The sequence below is a fragment of the Balaenoptera musculus genome, chromosome 17 (assembly GCF_009873245.2).
Source record: "Balaenoptera musculus isolate JJ_BM4_2016_0621 chromosome 17, mBalMus1.pri.v3, whole genome shotgun sequence".
Taxonomy (NCBI): Eukaryota; Metazoa; Chordata; class Mammalia; order Artiodactyla; family Balaenopteridae; genus Balaenoptera; species Balaenoptera musculus.
This window is the reverse complement of record NC_045801.1, coordinates 77335177-77355758: the sequence shown is the minus strand read 5'-3', so window position 1 is coordinate 77355758 and position 20582 is coordinate 77335177. Positions and strand designations below refer to the sequence as shown.

The 20582-nt window shown below is 42.9% G+C and overlaps 1 protein-coding gene across 1 annotated transcript in view; it reads left to right on the top strand.

Moving 5' to 3' along the window:
• RP1 (RP1 axonemal microtubule associated) overlaps positions 1–20582 on the top strand; it is a 130229-nt gene that overhangs the window by 63396 nt on the left and 46251 nt on the right. Inside the window, exons 2-3 of the mRNA XM_036829787.1 lie at positions 17396–17548; positions 19893–20070. The gene's annotated coding sequence lies outside the window, so the exon portion shown is untranslated. The remainder of the gene's footprint in view (positions 1–17395; positions 17549–19892; positions 20071–20582) is intronic.

Here is a 20582-nt window from a genome sequence, read left to right as displayed (position 1 = left end):
GAAGTCCCCTGTTTTTCTGTTTTTAGCTTCATCGATTTCTGTCTTCATCATTATTCTTTTATTCCTTCTGCTTGCTTTGGGTTTAATTTACTTTTCTTTTTCTAATTTCTTAAGGTGAAAATTTAGGTCAGATCTTTGTTCTTCCTAAATCTAAGCATTTAGTGCTATGAATTTCCTCTGAGCACTGTTTTAGCTGCATCTCACAAATTTTAATGTGTTGTGTTTTAATTTTTATTCAGTTCAAAATAATTTTCAATTTTGGTTGAGACTTCCTCTTAGAACCATTTCCCCCAGTATTTGGGGTTTTGCCCAAATTTGTTTCTGTTATATTCCACTTTTATTTAAACTATCAATGAAGAATATATTGTTTTCTTAAACATTCAATTATCTTTAGAGCAATTAAAGTAAGAAAAAATATTTTATTTTAACTTTGTATTTTCCATTTCTCTTTTTTTTGGTGAGGGGGGGTATAGTTGTTTTACAATGTTGTGTTAGTTTCTACTGTACAGCGAAGTGGAGTGGAGTTCCCTGTGCTCTACAGCAGGTTCTTACTAGTTATCTATTTTATACATAGTAGTGTATGTATGTCAATCCCAATCTCCCAATTCATCCCACCCCATATGGTCCATTTCTAATACTCTTCATTTCTTTGTGTAGATCCAAGTTTCTGACCTATATTGCATTCCTTCTGACTGAAGAACTTGTTTTTAACATTTCTTGTAGAGCTGCCACCCTGCTCCGTCTGCTGTCTCCAGGGTCTCCAGGTCTCCCTCAGCCTCCACACTCAGCTTTTAGCATGTTATTACAAGTATCTAGCTGAATCTTCTTATTGGCTCTACGGCCTCTGACAATATCTGCCCCAGGTAAGGAAAAGCATGGGTCCTGTTTCTCACTGCAGGCACTTGCCTCTTCGAAGATTTCCAGTTAGCTATTTGCTCTTGTGACCTTAGTTCTCTAAGGGGGACAAGGAAAGTAATTAATTTGCAGTTTGTCCAGCAGTTTTCTTGTTGTCAGGGTGGGTGTGACTCTCTTTCCAGCTCTCTGGGTCGCCATGCTGAATCTAGAAATCCAAAGAATCATTTTTTGAATTCCTACATTTCATATTTTTTTTTCAAATATTCTTGATCTTTTAAAATGCTGTCCTGCCTTTTGTTATTGCTTATGTTCTTTTGTTAATCCATGCAAGTTTAAATGTACCTTTTTTTAGTGGTGTCTTTCAGGTTTTTCCATTTCCTCTCATTCTTGAGTGCTGATTCTTCCTGTGTCGAGTCTGCCCATCTGTCTTTCACGGTGCTTCCTCATGTAGCTTCAGTGGCATTTGCGTGCAGAGTTTCGATCATGTCACTTTGAATTTTGATTTGCTGTCAGCAAGGACTATCCTTTCTATGGAGGATCCATAATGCCATGTGTTGTGCGTGTTTTCTTACAGAACAGCTTTTCATTTGTTTTTGCGGGGGTCTCAGGATTTCACTGTCCTGGACCAATCTTCATGTTTAACTTTTTTTTTTTTTTTTTTCATTCAAACAGAAAGTCACAAAAATTATACCCATCCTCATCAGTTCACTCAGTCCCATGTAATTAATTTTTTTTTTCATCTTGATCTTTTGTTAGCACTTTTATGAGTTCATCAGTTTTTCATTAGAGTTCTGAAAATGCTTATTCATTCAGTTCAGCAGTAGAGTCAGTTACCAGAAACCTGCACTTGTCAGAGACTTTTCCATGAATTTCTTGAAGAGGAAACCCTTTTATAGGAACATATTTGCAAAAGCATCAGAGTACACCCAGAACTGTCTGTAAATGACAAAAGACTTAAAAATGACCACGGTTAAAGATTTGATGAAAGTTCATAATAATGCAGTTGACAAGAAAATTAGTTATTTCTGAGATATACATTTTAAAGTAATAACTAGGATTATGACTTATAACATTATACCAGAACATATAAGATTTTTAGAAATTTCATGTAATGTCTGAAACATTTATATTAACATATTTCCATACAAATAACCCAATGAAAGTTTAGCATTAGTTCTTTTGTTTGTTTGTTTGTTTATACTGCAGGTTCTTATTAGTCATCAATTTTATACACATCAGTGTATACATGTCAATCCCAATCGCCCAATTCAGCACACCACCATCCCCACCCCACCGCAGTTTTCCCCCCTAGGTGTCCATATGTCTGTTCTCTACATCTGTGTCTCAACTTCTGCCCTGCATACCGGCTCATCTGTACCATTTTTCTAGGTTCCACATACATGCGTTAATATACGATATTTGTTTCTCTCTTTCTGACTTACTTCACTCTGTATGACAGTCTCTAGATCCATCCACGTCTCAACAAATGACTCAATTTTGTTCCTTTTTATGGCTGAGTAATATTCCGTTGTATATATGTACCACAACTTCTTTATCCATTCATCTGTTGATGGGCATTTAGGTTGCTTCCATGACCTGGCTATTGTAAATAGCGCTGCAATGAACATTCGGGTGCATGTGTCTTTTTGAATTATGGTTTTCTCTGGGTATATGCCCAGTAGTGGGAATGCTGGGTCATATGGTAATTCTATGTTTAGTTTTTTAAGGAACCTCCATATTGTTCTCCATAGTGGCTGTATCAATTTACATTCCCACCAACAGTGCAAGAGGGTTCCCTTTTCTCCACACCCTCTCCAGCATTTGTTGTTTGTAGATTTTCTGATGATGCCCATTCTAACTGGTGTGAGATGATACCTCATTGTAGTTTTGATTTGCATTTCTCTAATAATTAGTGATGTTGAGCATCTATTCATCTGCTTCGTGGCCGTCTGTATGTCTTCTTTGGAGAAATGTCTATTTAGGTCTTCTGCCCATTTTTGGATTGGGGTGTTTGTTTCTTTAATATTGAGCTGAATGAGTTGTTTATATATTTTGGAGATTAATCCTTTGTCCGTTGATTCGTTTGCAAATATTTTCTCCCATTCTGAGGGTTGTCTTTTCGTCTTGTTTATGGTTTCCTTTGCTGTGCAAAAGCTTTGAAGTTTCATTAGGTCCCATTTGTTTATTTTTGTTTTTATTTCCATTACTCTAGGAGGTGGATCAAAAAAGATCTTGCTGTGATTTATGTCAAAGAGTGTTCTTCCTATGTTTTCCTCTAAGAGTTTTATAGTGTCCAGTCTTACATTTAGGTCTCTAATCCATTTTGAGTTTATTTTTTTGTGTATGGTGTTAGGGAGTATTCTAATTTCATTCTTTTACATGTAGCTGTCCAGTTTTCCCAGCACCACTTATTGAAGAGACTGTCTTTTCTCCATTGTATATCTTTGCCTCCTTTGTCATAGATTAGTTGACCATAGGTGCGTGGGTTTATCTCTGGGCTTTCTATCTTGTTCCATTGATCTATGTTTCTGTTTTTGTGCCAGTACCATATTGTCTTGATTACTGTAGCTTTGTAGTATAGTCTGAAGTCAGGGAGTCTGATTCCTCCAGCTCCATTCTTTTCCCTCAAGACTGCTTTGGCTATTCGGGGTCTTTTGTGTCTCCATACCAATTTTAAGATGATTTGTTCTAGCTCCGTAAAAAATGCCATTGGTAATTTGATAGGGATTGCATTGAATCTGTAGATTGCTTTGGGTAGTATAGTCATTTTCATAATGTTGATTCTTCCAATCCAAGAACATGGTATATCTCTCCATCTGTTGGTATCATCTTTAATTTCTTTCATCAGTGTCTTATAGTTTTCTGCATACAGGTCTTTTGTCTCCCTAGGTAGGTTTATTCCTAGGTATTTTATTCTTTTTGTTGCAGTGGTAAATGGGAGTGTTTCCATAATTTCTCTTTCAGATTTTTCATCATTAGTGTATAGGAATGCAAGAGATTTCTGTGCATTAATTTTGTACCCTGCAACTTTACTATATTCATTAATTAGCTCTAGCAGTTTTCTGGTGGCAGTTTTAGGATTCTCTATGTATAGTATCATGTCTTCCGCAAACAGTGACAGTTTTACTTCTTCTTTTCCAATTTGTATTCCTTTTATTTCTTTTTCTTCTCTGATTGCCGTGGCTAGGACTTCCAGAACTATGTTGAATAATAGTGGTGAGAGTGGACATCCTTGTCTCGTTCCTGATCTTAGAGGAAATGCTTTCAGTTTTTCACAGTTGAGAATGATGTTTGCTGTGGGTTTGTGATATATGGCCTTTACTATGTTGAGGTAGGTTCCCTCTATGCCCACTTTCTGGAGAGCTTTTATCATAAATGGGTGTTGAATTTTGTCAAAAGCTTTTTCTGCATCTATTGAGATGATCATATGGTTTTTATTCTTCAATTTGTTAATATGGTGTATCACATTGATTGATTTGCGTATATTGAAGAATCCTTGCATCCCTGGGATAAATCCCACTTGATCGTGGTGTATGATCCTTTTAATGTGTTGTTGGATTCTGTTTGCTAGTATTTTGTTGAGGATTTTTGCATCCATATTCATCAGTGATATTGGTCTGTAATTTTCTTTTTTTGTAGTATCTTGTCTGGTTTTGGTATTAGGGTGATGGTGGCCTCATAGAATGAGTTTGGGAGTGTTCCTTCCTCTGCAATTTTTTGGAAGAGTTTGAGAAGGATAGGTGTTAGCTGTTCTCTAAATGTTTGATAGAATTCACCTGTGAAGCCATCTGGTCCTGGACTTTTGTTTGTTGGAAGATTTTTAATCACAGTTTCAATTTCATTACTTGTGATTGGTCTGTTCATATTTTCTGTTTCTTCCTGGTTCAGTCTTGGAAGGTTATACCTTTCTAAGAATTTGTCCATTTTTTCCAGGTTGTCCATTTTATTGGCATAGAGTTGCTTGTAGTAGTCTCTTAGGATGCTTTGTATTTCTGAGGTGTCTGTTATAACTTCTCCTTTTTCATTTCTGATTTTATTGATTTGAGTCCTCTCCCTCTTTTTCTTGATGAGTCTGGCTAATGGCTTATCAATTTTGTTTATCTTCTCAAAGAACCAGCTTTTAGTTTTATTGATCTTTGCTATTGTTTTCTTTGTTTCTATTTCATTTATTTCCGCTCTGATCTTTATGATTTCTTTCCTTCTGCTAACTTTGGGTTTTGTTTGTTCTTCTTTCTCTAGTTTCTTTAGGTGTAAGGTTAGATTCTTTACTTGAGATTTTTCTTGTTTCTTTAGGTAGGCTTGTATGGCTATAAACGTCTCTCTTAGAACTGCTTTTGCTGCATCCCATAGGTTTTGGGTTGTCGTGTTTTCATTGTCATTTGTCTGTAGGTATTTTTTTATTTCCTCTTTGATTTCTTCAGTGATCTCTTGGTTATTTAGTAACGTATTGTTTAGCCTCCATGTGGTTGTGTTTTTTACGTTTTTTTCCCTGTAATTCATTTCTAATCTCATAGCGTTGTGGTCAGAAAAGATGCTTGATATGATTTCAATTTTCTTAAATTTACTGAGGCTTGGTTTGTGACCCAAGATGTGATCTATCCTGGAGAATGTTCTGTGCATACTTGAGAAGAACGTGTAATCTGCTGTTTTCGGATAGAATGTCCTATAAATATCAATTAAATCTATGTGGTCTATTGTGTCATGTAAAGCTTCTGTTTCCTTATTTATTTTCATTTTGGATGATCTGTCCATTGGTGTAAGTGAGGTGTTAAAGTCCCCCACTATTATTGTGTTACTGTCAATTTCCTCTTTTATAGCTGTTAGCAGTTGCCTTATGTATTGAGGTGCTCCTATGTTGGGTGCATATATATTTATAACTGTTATATCTTCTTCTTGGATTGATCCCTTGATCATTATGTAGTGTCCTTCCTTGTCTCTTGTAACATTCTTTATTTTAAAGTCTATTTTATCTGATATGAGTATAGCTACTCCAGCTTTCTTTTGATTTCCATTTGCATGGAATATCTTTTTCCATCCCCTCACTTTCAGTCTGTATGTGTCCCTAGGTCTGAAGTGGGTCTCCTGTAGACAGCATATATATGGGTCTTGTTTTTGTATCCATTCAGCAAGCCTGTGTCTTTTGGTTGGAGCATTTAATCCATTCACGTTTAAGGTAATTATCGATATGTATATTCCTATGACCATTTTCTTAATTGTTTTGGGTTTGTTTTTGTAGGTCCTTTTCTTCTCTTGTGTTTCCCACTTAGAGAAGTTCCTTTAGCATTTGTTGTAGAGCTGGTTTGGTGGTGCTGAATTCTCTTAGCTTTTGCTTGTCTGTAAAGCTTTTGATTTCTCCACCAAATCTAAATGAGATCCTTGCCGGGTAGAGTAATCTTGGTTGTAGGTTCTTCCCTTTCATCACTTTAAGTATATCATGCCACTCCCTTCTGGCTTGTAGAGTTTCTGCTGAGAAATCAGCTGTTAACCTTATGGGAGTTCCCTTGTATGTTATTTGTTGTTTTTCCCTTACTGCTTTCAATAATTTTTCTTTGTCTTTAATTTTTGCCACTTTGATTACTATGTGTCTCGGCGTGTTTCTCCTTGGGTTTATCCTGTATGGGACTCTCTGCGCTTCCTGGACTTGGGTGGCTATTTCCTTTCCCATGTTAGGGAAGTTTTCGACTATAATCTCTTCAAATATTTTCTCTGGTCCTTTCTCTCTCTCTTCTCCTTCTGGGACCCCTATAATATGAATGTTGTTGCGTTTAATGTTGTCCCAGATGTCTCTTAGGCTGTCTTCATTTCTTTTCATTCTTTTTTCTTTGGTCTGTTCCGCAGCAGTGAATTCCACCATTCTGTCTTCCAAGTCACTTATCCGTTCTTCTGCCTCAGTTATTCTGCTATTGATTCCTTCTAGTGTAGTTTTCATTTCAGTTATTGTATTGGTCATCTCTGTTTGTTTGTTCTTTAATTCTTCTAAGTCTTTGTTAATCATTTCTTGCATCTTCTCAATCTTTGCCTCCATTCTTATTCCGAGGTCCTGGATCATATTCACTATCATTATTCTGAATTCTTTTTCTGGAAGGTTGCCTATCTCCACTTCATTTAGTTGTTTTTCTGGGGTTTTTTCTTGTTCCTTCATCTGGTATATAGCCCTCTGCCTTTTCATCTTGTCTATCTTTCTGTAAATGTGGTTTTTGTTCCACAGCCTGCAGGAATGTAGTTTTTCTTGCTTCTGCTGTCTGCCCTCTGGTGGTTGGGGCTATCTAAGAGGCTTGATGGGAGGCTCTGGTGGTGGGTAGAGCTGACTGTTGCTCCATGTTTAACTCTTGAGTGTGGTTCCTGCTCCCTTTGGGTGGTATAAATTCACATCTGCACAGGGTATAGTCCGAGGTTTTGATTTCTTGCAAGTCATTTTTTTAATACAAGGTACCTGGAGACTGAAAGTTTCCTTGCTGCTTCCTATGACGAGGACACAGAATTGTCTTGTCTGCCTCTCAGTCTGGCCAGCCTTTTGACACATGTGGGTCTTGAGCAGCTGGCTCAGTACCAGTTCCCTCTTTCTTTCTTCTCCAGTCCTCTCCCTGGAATTAAAATCCCAGCTTTCAGGCCAAGTCTGAAATCCTTGTGGGTCTCCATGGCAACAGCGTCTACACTCTGTTCTGAGGCTTCTCTTCATTTCCGGAGCCCAGGAATTTCTATCCCCCAAGTACACTGTTAAGAGAAAGTGATATGATACCGGACAATTCTATTAGTTTGTTTCTAGAGGGTCCTTCCACTCCTCACCCCCAGCTCCTCCTCCTGTCAGCTCGATCGTCCATGTGGCTGGAAGCGGACTAAGTACAGCTCTCATGTGACTAGAATTCGGGTGACCCCCCCCAAATGCAGTGTGTCTCCCTCCAGTTTCCTTAAGAAAGAGAGATTCAGGTCAAAGCCAATTTGAACCCTCACCCTCCTTAGTTATATGGATTATAGAATTTAGTGATATCTAATTTCTCTTCTTGACCACTTGAATGATTTGTAAATATGATGGCTACGCACGGTTTTTTTATTGTCCGTATGACAATGAAGCCAAGGCATTTTGCTTTATATTCAGGGAGTTCATATTAGATCTTTAGCTATTTTAATGCACATTTAAGTACTACCCATGCTTACCAAAGTCAACTGACTTCCTACTTACATTAAGAGGAAATGTATGAAAAAATGTCACTTTCCCAATATCACAGGCAATTCCTATTGGTGATGCTTTTTCAAATTCCCAAACAGTCACCAGTTGAGGAACATTCTGAATTAAGCATCTCAAATTTCTGCACTTTGCTTTCAAGAAGAATGCTCTACCCCTCGATGAGGTTCTAGAGATGCCGCCAATGGAAGATGAAATGGAGGAGAGACTTAAGATATTCCTAGATCATTACCTTAAGTTCCCCAGTGAAATAAAAAGAGAAATGTTAAGTGAAAACATTCTCCTTAGTAAGGGATTGCATTTCTTGTTATTTCATTAATTACTAAGGTACTGACTGTATACTTTTTACTTTAATAACTTTCCTCCAGTAAAGGGCAGACCTCCAAAAGGAATTTACTGGGTAAAGTGACTGGTCTTTAATATGTAAGATGTGGTTTATTTCTGTGACCCCTCGAAGCAGTTTCATGGAGCGGTAAGCTACAAGACAAGCATCATAGCCAGCTGGTGTAAGAAGTGGAAACACTTTGCACGAAGATGCTGTTTTATCAGCCAGTCTTTTTCTCATCTGTAAAGTTAAGGTGTTCTATTACATTCACTCTAAGTTTGTTTCAAGGCTAAGAAAGAACTATAATCAAAATTCCAGAGGCGTTATGGGGTTGAGATGCTCCAGTTTGGGAGTTTATAAATTGATGGTAGAGAGGATTGTCAGATAAAATGCATCCATTTGGTTCCTGAGAGGAAGTCACACCAGGTCTCCCTCCTGCCTGCTCTTCTTTCAAAGCATCCATCGCAAGAGTTTTAGGAACACGTACAACTACTTATTCACACATCAACCTCCTTCCAGACAGTGAACCTCTGGGCAGGAGTCCGTTCTCACTGTTTTCGAGACATACCACCGCTGTGTGTGCGTAGGCCGTGTAAATGACGACACGGTTTTTCTCGTATTTGCCCTTTCAGGTTTTGAGCTCTGAGTTTGGTTTAGGAAACACAGCCATACTCCTGATATTACGATCCCAGGGGACTGCTGCTTCTCATTCTTCTTATTGCAACTTCCAGCTCCCTCTTACCACCTCAGCCCCGACAGGCCCTACCTGTACAGCCTCAGCTGATCCCTACCCCCCAGCTCAGACTGAGACAGGATCATTTAAACTCACATCAAAGACTCGTGCCTGATCGTGTGTTTGAAACACGTCCTTGGTCCCAGCTGTCTCATACCCTAGAAGGGAGTAGAAATCGGAGTGGATTGGGGAACGCAGCATCACGTCACACCTGGAGGAGGTGGGATCCAGGTGTGGGAGAAGCAGGCCAGCGTGACCATGGTGTTAGTGCTGGCGTCGGTCCTGGGGATCACGAGGAAGCCGCCTGGCTAGGGCAGCACTGCATCCTTCTTTACAGACGCCCATATTAAATCCAGGATTCCTTAGAGTTAATTTCCAAATCATGAGCAAAAGGAAAGGGAATTTTCATTTCAGATGTAGAACTACGGATGGAAGAAAGTATTATAAAAATTTTGTCTCTTTACCTAGGTAGCTCATTAAAAATTTTTTTTTCTGGGCCATGCAGCAAATAGGTGGTGTTCCATTGATTGAATTCACAGTGGTGAGCCAAAGGAACAGGGCCAGTCTGATTTACTTTGAGACATTATGAGGAGAAAGGATTCACTGTTCAGATCCAGAGAGCGAGGCAAATACCCTCCAAGCTCGCAGGCGCTGTTACGCCCTATCTGTCCGTCCAGCCTTCCGCCCGTTCAGCATCTCCGCGCTGCAGGTGCACTGACACGTGTGCACCACAAGATGGAGCCCTCACAGCAGCTCATCTCCCAGGGCTTCCTTCCACCCCGTTCACGCTTTGGAAAGCGAAGCAAACAGGGCCGTGAGGAGGCGCACAGGCCTTGAGTGGATTAGAGATTGTTCTAGACATTGTTCCTGAGAGCAGATCTGTCCTCGGCCCGATCTTGATCAACGTCCTCATCAGCGTCTTCCAGGAAGACAAGCTTTAGCAGGAGGGCGGGTGACGCAAAACCAGGGAGGAGCGTGGGGGCCTCTGGACATATCGTAGAGATTCGGGGGGCTCTTCCGTGGGCTGCCAGTGGACAGGGATGGAGGCCCAAGTTTGCCTTTGATGGAGCCGCAAAAAGAGCTTTGAACAGTGAAAGGGCAGGTCTGGACGAGCGTGTCACGATAGCTGTGACGCTGATAGGCGCACCGTCTCACGCAGTGCTACTCAGCGTGTGGGCCGTGGACCGCCCGCGGGAAGCGGCGTGCTGTCTGTCCTGGATGAGGGCAGGCGCTCCTGCCAGGTGCCACTGAAATTCATCACGAAGTACGTTGCTTAGTGGAGCCAAACAGGTAAAACTTACCTGGTGAGGGAAGCAGGGCATCCACCTGCATCCCAGCACCAACTCTTCCTCTTGGGAAGGGCCTGCCTTTGAGCAGCACTGAATTGCAAAGGCTCCTTGGTGTCAGTACTGAGTACTTGGTACTAACGGTGCTAAGTAGGTTAGGCGCATCCTCACCTTTGGATAGAGGCACAGTGGACTTAGGGCCAGTGTCATGAGAGGTGGACGTTCACATGTTGGACCAAACTGCCTCACTTTGCTCATCTGATGGGTGGTAGCAGTAATATCTAACCCGAAGCGCTGTCATGCTGGAGGTCAGAAGCATAATGCAGGCAAAGTTCATGGCGCGTTTCTCGGCACATGGTACAAATGTGCTTAGTCCCTGCAAGTGAGAATTAGTGTGCTTCTCCTTAATACCTCTTGGAGGAAAATACTGTTGTTTTCCCTGTTTCATAGATGAGGAATTGAGCTGAGTTTCAGTGAAGCTTAACAGTGTCCTGGGGTCATGCAGTTCCTGCGTGTCAGGGCCCAGGCTTAAACCCAGGGATTTTCTGACTCTAGATTCCAAACAGGTGCTTGTTGATCATAGCACACTGCTCGTTCCTGGCTGGACTAGACCAGTGGCTTTTAAATTTTTTGACCAAAGCTCAACTGTAGTCATAACCTAGTACCACCGCCGCCCACCTGCCCCCAGGTACACAGACACATATATAATCTGAAACAAAACTTACATGAACTAATACTTGCCATTCATAAATGCAATGCACTCTGATATCTGCTACTCCATTTTATTTCATTTTTAAAGAAAAAGCTGGTGGTGACCTATTGAATTGATTTCCTGGCCCACAGATGGGCTGGAACCCACAAGGTGAAAATGCTGTAATAGCAATTTCTATGAACTCTTCAGTTCTAATTTTCTCTGATTCTCCAAAAAACAAAACAAAACAAAAAACACAAACAAAAGCCTTCAAACCCAATTCCCTTCATCCAGAACAGAAGACCTGAACTTGGGAGCAGTTCATGTGGGAAAGAATAAGGATTTTAGCCGAGGCTGAGTTGCGGAAACACTGCAAAGGTGAGGGCAGAAGGCTTGCCTTCAAGGCCCACGCAGGAGCCCTGCATTCCCTCTGGGTGCCAGGTTTTAGGAGAAATCAACCACCTGAACACGTTCGGAGAAGGACAGGCAAGGTGGAGCCGAGTCTGAAATTGTTCAAGGAGCCAGGCATGTTTAATCTGATTTTGATGGGAAAGAGTCTCTGAACTGTAAAAAAAAAAAAAAAAGTATATTATGATAATAGTTCTCTAAAGTAGTTGAATAAGTCTTGGCCCGGCTGATGCATTATGTCACATCAAGCTTATTTTTATTGGGTTTTTAGATTTTGGTGTCTAAACTGAGAATCATGCAAAATGATTGTTACTGCGCTTCCGTCCTGGGAAAGGCAGGCAGGAAACCACCCCTCCCAGGGTAAGTGGAGGAGCTCTCAAGCTCGCCCTTGGCCAGACGTTTGCCCAGCTTCAAAGGGGTTTCAGAGGGCGGGACCGACTGCAGCCCAGGCTGTGCCTTGGAACTCAGACGTTCCTCTCCTGGAGCCTGGCCCGCCCGGCGGGAAAGCCCCCTGTTCCTGATGCTTTGGGCTGGTGGGAAGCTCTAGCTCGGTTGTTTCCCTCCCTCCTGGGCTCCAGCCGAGAGCCGATTCCCCGTGAGTCAGGAAAGGAGGGAGTGAGAGGCTGAGCGGTCCCTCCCCGGGTTTCACGGGGCCTCGGGAACGCCTGGGGCTGGAATTCCCCCTGGAAGGTGCCTCCAACAATAGAGGTTTGCGCTGTGTGGCCCGGTAGGGCGTTCTGCTGGAACAAGCAGCAGCAGGTTTGTTGGTAGTTTGTTAGATTCAGGAAGGAAAGGGGAGAGGGGAGTCGAGAATGACTCAAAGGCTATGTGGTTGGGAAACCTCGGAGCAAAATCAGGCCACCAGAACACAGTGGGAAATCTGAAGTGGTACAGACCCGGGGCGGGGGGGAGAGGATGCAAGTTTGGATGGTACTTCGTTTGTGGCTTAGAGTCGGAGCTGTGTCCGTGAAAGTCTGTGTTCATGAAAGCGGGAGGGGTTAAAATACTCTGTAGATCTTGCTGCCCAACTGTTTACCGTCCAATGTTAAATCCTGGTCCTTGGGGCGAAACGTGGTCATAGTTAAGGGTGAAGTGGGTCTTAGGGATGTTGGACTTGGGCTGCTGTCCTGGATGGCATTCATCTGCTGGCATCCTGGATTGAGTTCCACTTTCAGGATATAATTAACACATGCGTTTTTGGTGGTTCTTTCAGTAGACTTAAAATGAACGGGTTAACGAGGTGCTGTCTGAAAACGGCTGTCTTCATTTTATTCTGCTCTCTCAGGTGGGGAGAGACCGGTGGCCCCCCGCAGCCCGGCACCCCATCTAGTTGATGGAGATGAAGGGAGGGGCTGCTGCCGCAGAGGAAGTTGTGTGCATGCGCGCCTCGGGGCAGTGTCGGGAGGGACCAACTGATGGAGCGAGACGCTGACAAAAGCATCACTTGTCCCCTATCGGGCGTGCCCTATGCACCGAGCAGTGTTCTAAGCACTGTATATGATGGATGGTCTCATTTGATTTCAACAACCCAATTAAATGATTACTATTAATGCCCTCCTTTTATTGTTAAAGAAACTAAAGCACAGAGAGGCTAGCGGATTCGCCCAAGGTTGCAGAGCTGGGATGGCCTGACCACCAAGCAGCACCATGAACACTTCCCAGGCAGGTACTGTCCTCACCTGTCTTGATAAACCGGCAGAAGGCAGTAGAGTCAGAAGCTGGAGAGACTGTTTTCTAGGGCTGACAGTACTGCTTCGAGTGCCCGGGTGGTTAAGTTGTGACCCAACATCAGGGAAAGACACACGCTTCTCTCATTTTCCAAAGGCCATGGGGAAGTCAAGGCTTTGGGTGCTTCCACGGGGAGGGCCATGGCCCTCTGAGAAGCTCCACACCCCGGAGCGCCGGCAGCCCTGCGGTCGAGCCGCCCTCAAGCGCTCATGTACAGTGGATTTCTGCAGAGAAGCGGGGTGGACCATTCCGGGGGATGGCAGAAGAGGGCACTTAGGAACTGGCCAAGGACCAAGGTTCTGCAGCAGCTCAACGGACACCATCCAAGCTAGCCGAGCTCAGGAAAATGCAACCTACTTGTTCCCACGGGCAGGTGAGGTCCGGAGATGTGCTGAAGGCGTGAGGAGCCTCCACTCTAGAAACAAATCTTTATTCAGTTTCTTTCTATCAGTTCCCAGAACCTGTTCAAAGCACAAAGGAGGGGACATTTTCTATCAGGAAGATAAGCTCACCTCGGTTGTCAAGGGTTTTTGGAGGGACAGGAACTGTTTGGAGTCTGCTTCTCAGCCAGGTGTCCCCAGACTCAAGGGCACATAGCAGATGCTCAGCCAGTGCCCCCAGCCTGAGCATTTCACACGCGAGAGGAACAGGCCGTGTCCGGTTTTTAGTGGACAAATGTAGGGCTTTTCCTTGAAGCTGTTTAGATGCTACGTGAGGAAATGCAAATAGGAAACATCTGACAGTAAAACAACAAGCAATTATTACATAAAGGTGAAAAATTCAGTCCCTGGAATAGAACAGCACATAGAGATGAGACGCAAAGCTTAAAGCCATGAGAAGGAGAAGAGAAGCAACGGCACCTTCAGGTACTGTGGAGAAATGGCCTTGGGAGAGAATTTAGGTTTTACAGTCTTCACCCCAAATGCCAGTGACCCCTCTTGCTCTGACCCTCTGTCTGTCATTTTTCAGTCTGCAGCCCGTCGGTAATGGTGATGCCGCCACTGCCTGGACCGTGAGGGGCCTCGTACCCTCAGTGCCAGGGCTGCGGCGCGGCTGGACCACCAGGAGGGTGGGTAGGGGGCAGCACGTTTTTGGTGTCTGTGTGGTTCCTTTGCTTGGCAGGTTGGAGTACAGACTAGAATGTTTTCCGTTTACTTTGCTTGTTGCCTCCTTCTTTGTTGTGAGTTGCCCTTGAGATTCTGACTTCACTGTCTGTTGAAGTTGCTGATTTTTTAGTCACAAGTTATGCGTTATGTAAGAGTACGTGGAAGCATTTTACTGGGAACTCTTTCAAATAGTCACTAAACGACTAATTCTAATTCAGGGAAGATCTAGTGGGCCTGCCCTCCTAATGATTGATACTTTGCTGGGAGCTTTCGATTATATTGTTCAAGAATCAGAAAAAAAATTCCTGCAGGGAGGGATTATTAGCCCCATTTGAAAACTGAAGTTTAGAGAAATTAGTTGTCTAATCCTTTTACTGAAAGAGACAAATGGTCCACATATGTGATTTCTTTAATAAGCTGCAAAATAGATAAATAGATGAATAAATCCATAAATACAAATATGTTCAGTACCTAACACTGATTAAAAAGATTCTTCAGAACATCTCTGGAAAATAGGTCAGAAATAGTGTTTCATTCTATATCTTGTGGTACATTTCGGACAAGGTGGAAATGAAATTGTTTGCACACCTGCATATCAATGGAAAAACTGAACACTTGGAGATTACATTCTTACAAATAAATTAGTAATATTGTTTCAGCAGCACTAAAGGCTCCAAGGAGAATAAAACAGAGTGACCTGCTGCGCAGTGACTGGGGTAAGGTGAGCTGACATTACAGGGTGGCCTCAGAAGGGCTCTTAGCAGAGACATCAGAGCTGAGACCCAGCTGGGGAGGAGGAAAGAGCCCTGTGTGTGACTGGGGAACAGCACCGGGGCATGCAGAGCCCTTATGGGGTCAGGACTGGGCAGGGAGCAGGCTGGGCAAGGAGAGGATGAGAAGACTTAGCACCATTTGAAACAGTGTTACTTGTGAAATTACTTGTGAATTGTCTACCATCCTCTAAGATGTAAACTCCAAATGGCCAGGGACTCATCTGTTTACTCTTGTTTCCTGTTCTAATCTAGCACTGGCAGGGCGTCTGGTACATAGTAGGTAGGCAGTAATATTACTCAGTGAAAGAAAAAAAATGCTACTGTAGTCAAGTCTATCCAACCCAGGTTCTTACTTTGCAGACGTCTTAGATACTCAGCAGAGGTGAAGCTACTTCCAGAAGGATGGGACCTGCCCTGGGTTTAGGCTGGTCAGCCTCTGATTCTCCACTGCACCATCCTGCCCACTGCTGCTTAACCTATAAAAAAAAAAAAAAAAAAGGGGCTTCCCTGGTGGCACAGTGGTTGAGAATCTGCCTGCCAATGCAGGGGACACGGGTTCGAGCCCTGGTCTGGGAAGATCCCACATGCCACGGAGCAACTAGGCCCGTGAGCCACAACTACTGAGCCTGCGCGTCTGGAGCCTGTGCTCCGCAGCAAGAGAGGCCGTGATAGTGAGAGGCCCGCGCACCGCGATGAGGAGTGGCCCCCGCTTGTCACAACTGGAGAGAGCCCTCGCACAGAGACGAAGACCCAACACAGCCATAAATAAATAAATAAATTTATTTTAAAAAAAACTAAAAAAACAACGGTCAGTGTTTCTAAAGGCACAGGTTCTTCTGGACAGAATTTCTCACTCTCCGTAATTAACATTCTAAGTTACATTCGAAGGAACTTTGTTTCTTGTGTGTTCCACTCACAAAAATGATATTTTCTGTTTCAAGGAGGAAAGCGAACAGACTGTGCCTTTTCTCTGAGCATTAAAACAAATATAAGACCACAACGCAATAGCAAAACACCCCGAATAAGCCACTTATAAAGTGGGTAAAGGATTTGAACAGACATTTCTCTGAAGAAGAGATACAAATGGGCAACAGGGATATGAAGTGGTGCTCAACACCATGAATTATCAGCGAAATGCAAATCGAGACTACAACAAGCTGTCACCTCACACGCGTTAGGATGGCTATTATTTTTTAAAAAGTGTAGGTGAGGTTGTGGAGAAGTGCAACCCTTGTACACTGTTGGTGTTAAATTAAAATGGTGTCGCTGCTATGGAGAATTGTATGGAAATTCCTCAAAAAGTTAAAACTAGAACTACCGTATGATCCAGCAATCCCACGTCTGGGTATTTATCCAAAAGAACTGAAATCAGATCTCAAAGAGATATCTGCCCTCCCATGCTCATGGCAGCTCTTTACACAATCGCCAAGATATGGCAGTATCCCAGGTGTCCATTGACAGAGGAACGCATAAAGGACGTGAAGTCCATACACATGTGAAAAAAGAAGAATATCCTGCCATTTGCAGCAACATGGATGAACCTGGAGGATGTTATGCTAAGTGAAACAAGCCAGTTACAGAAGGACAAATACTGCATGATTCTACTTACATGAGGAATCTAAAATGGTCAAACTCATAAAAGCAGAGAGTACAAGAGTGGTGGCCAGGGGGTGAGGGAGGGGAAGGGAGAGCTCTTCAATGGTTGGAAGGTGTCAGCTCTACTGGATGAGTGAGTTCTAGAATCTGCCGTACAACGTGGTGCCTGCACTTTACAGTGTGGCGTGCACTTCAAAACGTGTTAGGAGGGTCGGTCTCATGGTGAGTATTTTTACCATAAAAACAAACAAACAACAAACAAACAACAAACAAAGGGACACAAGGAAACTCTGGGAGGTGATGGGTGAGTCTGTTCCCTCGATTGTGGTGGTGGTGTCATGGCTGTTGTGCAGATGTTCATACTCATCACATTGTACACATCAGATATGTGCAGCTCCTGTGTATCAGTTACGCCTCAATAAAGCTGTTAAAAAAACATGAAAGAGTACGAGACCTTCAACCAGGGGTTCTGGTGACCAAAATGAAGGTACTGAAGATGACAAGGGATTTATCACCCTCTGGGGCCCCTACCTCCCTGGGCTACTGGCAGTGCTCAGAGCTCCTCTCTGCCTGGGCTGAAGACATACTTACATGGGTGTTGAGAGAGTGACAAGTGAAGCTAATGCTTGCATATTAATAGTCTAGTACAAAAGATTACTGGCTTGTGGACTGTTAGAAGTCAGGGTTTTTGTTTTTTTTTTTCCCCCGCAGGCCCACGTCTTAAATGGAGCAGGCATTTAACAGATGTCGGCTGAGTTGAACCAATCTACTTGTTATGGGGACTTGACTTCCACTTCATGGTGTCGTACTCAACGAAAACATAGTTTTCAAGATAAATATTCAAAACATCAACTTCAAAATAAGGTAAAAAGCTCCCATGTTCACATGCCACATTCTATTTGTATGCCACAGACGATCTATTGAACAAAATGGGTTATTTTTTTGGCCATTTAATAAAGTATTATTGAAAGTAGATTATTCGGTTGGATGGTATAGGCAGCTAGAAAGGAAAAGCAGTTATAGGTGCTGTGGTCTGGATGTTTCTTCATCAGAATAAGGAGAATGTGCCCTCTGATACCTCCTAAAGCAGTTATAGGTGCTGTGGTCTGGATGTTTCTTCATCAGAATAAGGAGAATGTGCCCTCTGATACCTCCTAAAGCAGTTATAGGTGCTGTGGTCTGGATGTTTCTTCATCAGAATAAGGAGAATGTGCTCTCTGATACCTCCTAAAGCAGTTATAGGTGCTGTGGTCTGGATGTTTCTTCATCAGAATAAGGAGAATGTGCTCTCTGATACCTCCTAAAGCAGTTATAGGTGCTGTGGTCTGGATGTTTCTTCATCAGAATAAGGAGAATGTGCCCTCTGATACCTCCTAAAGCAGTTATAGGTGCTGTGGTCTGGATGTTTCTTCATCAGAATAAGGAGAATGTGCTCTCTGATACACCCTAAAGCAGTTATAGGTGCTGTGGTCTGGATGTTTCTTCATCAGAATAAGGAGAATGTGCTCTCTGATACCTCCTAAAGCAGTTATAGGTGCTGTGGTCTGGATGTTTCTTCATCAGAATAAGGAGAATGTGCTCTCTGATACACCCTAAAGCAGTTATAGGTGCTGTGGTCTGGATGTTTCTTCATCAGAATAAGGAGAATGTGCCCTCTGATACCTCCTAAAGCAGTTATAGGTGCTGTAGTCTGGATGTTTCTTCATCAGAATAAGGAGAATGTGCCCTCTGATACACCCTAAAGCAGTTATAGGTGCTGTGGTCTGGATGTTTCTTCATCAGAATAAGGAGAATGTGCTCTCTGATACCTCCTAAAGCAGTTATAGGTGCTGTGGTCTGGATGTTTCTTCATCAGAATAAGGAGAATGTGCCCTCTGATACCTCCTAAAGCAGTTATAGGTGCTGTGGTCTGGATGTTTCTTCATCAGAATAAGGAGAATGTGCTCTCTGATACCTCCTAAAGCAGTTATAGGTGCTGTGGTCTGGATGTTTCTTCATCAGAATAAGGAGAATGTGCTCTCTGATACACCCTAAAGCAGTTATAGGTGCTGTAGTCTGGATGTTTCTTCATCAGAATAAGGAGAATGTGCTCTCTGATACCTCCTAAAGCAGTTATAGGTGCTGTAGTCTGGATGTTTCTTCATCAGAATAAGGAGAATGTGCCCTCTGATACCTCCTAAAGCAGTTATAGGTGCTGTAGTCTGGATGTTTCTTCATCAGAATAAGGAGACTGTGCCCTCTGATACATCCTAAAGCAGTTATAGGTGCTGTAGTCTGGATGTTTCTTTATCAGAATAAGGAGAATGTGCCCTCTGATACCTCCTAAAGCAGTTATAGGTGCTGTGGTCTGGATGTTTCTTCATCAGAATAAGGAGAATGTGCTCTCTGATACCTCCTAAAGCAGTTATAGGTGCTGTGGTCTGGATGTTTCTTCATCAGAATAAGGAGAATGTGCTCTCTGATACACCCTAAAGCAGTTATAGGTGCTGTAGTCTGGATGTTTCTTCATCAGAATAAGGAGAATGTGCTCTCTGATACCTCCTAAAGCAGTTATAGGTGCTGTGGTCTGGATGTTTCTTCATCAGAATAAGGAGAATGTGCCCTCTGATACCTCCTAAAGCAGTTATAGGTGCTGTAGTCTGGATGTTTCTTCATCAGAATAAGGAGACTGTGCCCTCTGATACATCCTAAAGCAGTTATAGGTGCTGTAGTCTGGATGTTTCTTTATCAGAATAAGGAGAATGTGCCCTCTGATACCTCCTAAAGCAGTTATAGGTGCTGTGGTCTGGATGTTTCTTCATCAGAATAAGGAGAATGTGCTCTCTGATACATCCTAAAGCAGTTATAGGTGCTGTAGTCTGGATGTTTCTTTATCAGAATAAGGAGAATGTGCCCTCTGATACCTCCTAAAGCAGTTATAGGTGCTGTGGTCTGGATGTTTCTTCATCAGAATAAGGAGAATGTGCTCTCTGATACCTCCTAAAGCAGTTATAGGTGCTGTGGTCTGGATGTTTCTTCATCAGAATAAGGAGAATGTGCTCTCTGATACACCCTAAAGCAGTTATAGGTGCTGTGGTCTGGATTTTTCTTTATCAGAATAAGGAGAATGTGCTCTCTGATACCTCCTGACTGTCGTGACTCTTGGGCCAGCTCTGGTCTCGGCTAGCGTGCGCCCGTGAGTCACATGCGGTGCTTGCTGTTACTCCAGGTAATCCCGGTGACGAAGCAAACATCACTGTTCCCTCCGACCAGCAGGACCAGAGCCAGGTTTACTCCCAGGCGGTGTCCCTGAGCCACAGGCTCCCTAGGATGCCGGGCCCTGGGCTCTGATGCTTCCTTTAAGAAATTCTGGAGGCAACTGAGGAACTTCGTTTTGGAAATTACAGGTAAAATATATGCTTTTTTTCTCCTTGCCCTTATCAAAACAGGAAATGGTAATTAAAATTTTAAGCTTTATAACTGGGTTTTTAAAAGGGAGGATGTCTTAAACTGGTATTGAAATGTGGAAGATTGCTTAATTGTGTGGCAAGTACGCCAATGATGGTAAAGAAAGCCGGAAAGGCCGGAGCTAAATCATTTTTAGTCTTGGTTGCTGTGGGGAATGAACTTATTTTTCTTGTGGGGAACTGTTGCAGATGTTTCTAAGGAATTCTAGCTTTCAGAGATTGTTTGGACAACTGTTCTCAAGTTCAGGAACCTGTGGGCCATGCACAGGACTTGGAATCGATCCTCAGGGCCCTCGGGGACCAATGGAGGGTGGTCAGAGGAATAATATGATCAGCCTTAGGTTTTGGAAAGAATAACTGACATTTTTTAAACTATGGAGGCAAACAGGAGAGTGACTTACCGTAGGGCCAGACCAGACGGAGGCCTGACGACCAGTGAGGAGGCTGTGGGG